Source organism: Grammomys surdaster, unplaced genomic scaffold (assembly GCF_004785775.1).
Source record: "Grammomys surdaster isolate TR1022 unplaced genomic scaffold, NIH_TR_1.0 725, whole genome shotgun sequence".
Lineage (NCBI taxonomy): Eukaryota > Metazoa > Chordata > Mammalia > Rodentia > Muridae > Grammomys > Grammomys surdaster.
In genome coordinates this window covers 862,601-864,854 of record NW_021605144.1, presented here as the reverse complement: position 1 = coordinate 864,854, position 2,254 = coordinate 862,601, and the positions used below count along the sequence as shown (strand labels likewise).

At 41.4% G+C, this 2,254-nt stretch overlaps 1 pseudogene; it reads left to right on the top strand.

The window, feature by feature from the left end:
• Nucleotides 1–931: 931 nt before the first annotated feature.
• Nucleotides 932–1,863, top strand: LOC114633681 (annotated as a pseudogene).
• Nucleotides 1,864–2,254: the final 391 nt, after the last annotated feature.

Genomic DNA, 2,254 nt, shown 5'->3' with positions numbered 1-2,254 from the left:
GTACTTGTCACAATCATGACACATACTTAAAAGTATGTGCCAAGTAAGTGAGCCAAGAATTACACTGTAGCTATTACTCAGCACTATTATTATTCAGACTTTGACAGTCTCCTAACAGTCTTTAATAGTGTTTGGCCATCAGCGTTTAGTGAGTTATTGTTGGTAATGGTGGTAACGTTGATGCCAGTAGCTTTAGTTGCTAATAGTCGAGATATGACATATCAATTCTAACTTTAAAAAAATGCATAGATCAGTGGAAATTTAAAAGACCCTGTGTCTTGTTAGGAATTCTATTGTGATAAAACACCATGACTAAAAGCACCTTGGGGAGGAAAATGTTTATTGCAGCTTACAGTTTGTTGACCATCTTTCAGGGAAATCAGGGCAGGAACTGAAGGCAAGAACTTAGAGGCAGAACCTAAAGCAAAGGTCATGGAGGAGTGCTGCTTACTGGCTTACTTAGCTTGCTTTGCTATACCATCCAGAACCACCTGCCTTGGAGTGGCTATGGCTCCTGTGAATTAACCCTTCCAATATTCATCACTCATCAAGACAATACCCTATAGGCCAATTAATTCTATGCAGGCCTTCCTCGAGTCTCTCTCTACCTAAATGATTTGACTGTGTCAACTCCTGTCAACCTGTTTTTTAGTTTTAATGGAAACCTGTTTTCCATAATTCCTCTTACCACGTTGATGTCAACCACTTCCATTCTAAGCGTAATACTTACGGATGGGTGACAATTGGGGTGTCACTCAATCATTTTCAAAAGTATCATGCATGTCTCTATGTGCATTAGTTTTAGAATTATCGCATTTCTTCAGCGAAAATTCACTTTCATTTAAGTATTATCTGTTTATTTTCAGCTCTTAAACCTTGTTTAAGGGAGCAAAGAGAATTCTCCAGTGAGAAAACCCAAGCAATTGCTGCCATGGTGGGGAAGCCAGTCCTTCACTACTTCAATGGCAGGGGAAGAATGAAGCCTATCCGATGGCTCTTGGCTGCAGCTGGTGTAGAGAGTATGAAGAACATTTTCTGAAAACTCAGGATGACCTGGAAAGGTTGAGAAATGATGGGAGTCTGATGTTCCGGCAAGTGCCCATGGTGGAGATTGACAGGATAAAGCTGGTGCAGACCAGAGCCATTCTCAACTACATTGCCTCCAAATACAACCTCTATGGGAAGGACATGAAGGAGATAGCCCTCATTAACATGTATACAGACGGTATGGCGGATCTGGATGAAATCGTTCTCAATCACCCTTACATTCCCCCTGGGGAGAAAGAGGCAAGTCTTGCTAAGATCAAGGACCAAGCAAGGAACTGCTACTTCCCTGCTTATGAAAAGGTGTTGAAGAGCCATGGATAAGATTATCTTGTTGGCAACAGGCTGAGCAGGGCGGATATTTACCTGGTTCAAATGCTCTACCATGTGGAAGAGCTGGACCCAGGCGTTATGGACAACTTCCCTCTGCTGAAGGCACTGAAAACCAGAGTCAGCAACCTCCCCACAGTGAAGAAGTTTCTTGAGCCTGGCGGCCAGAGGAAGCCTTTAGAGGATGCAAAATGTGTAGAAACTGCACTTAAGATTTTCAGTTAATTCAGACAGCTATGGATACGTACCACCCACAAAACCAGCCTTCTAAAGCTTTGCACCAATGAAGTGTTTTGACTAATTGTTGACCCTGCTCATTGGGAGGCTAACATGTTTTCTAAGGCTGCTGTGTTAATTCATATACAAATGACTGATGAGGAATTGCTTGGGTTGCTATTTGGTTGTAGTCAAAATTGCAATTATGATCACTTCCTCTGATATTACTTTGAATTTCAATAAAAACCGAACAAGCTTCTTAAAAAAAAAAAACCTTGTTTAATATTGTCCAAGCTCTTCCTAGTGCACCCATCCCTGAACAGAATCCCTCAGTGGCTACTGTCTGTCTCCCAGTGACATGATGTGGAATGTAGCACAGGACCCTGAGGCTCGGGTTATGATAGTAACGAGCTCCTTGACGGACTCATCTCTTTTTTTTTCTTTTTATCTATTTTATCTATTTGCATGGTCCTGATTTTGTGACAAGCTAGTTTTGACAACAGTGCAGACAGGCCCTTATTTCCCATTATCCTAAATGAATGACAGAATTGAATGTATCCTAAACTCCATTAGGAAGTAGACAGCATATGTCTTGTTCTTCAGTGTACTCCCAACTCCTATCACAGTAGCTGATGTGAACAGGTTTTAGGAAAGTATTCATTGA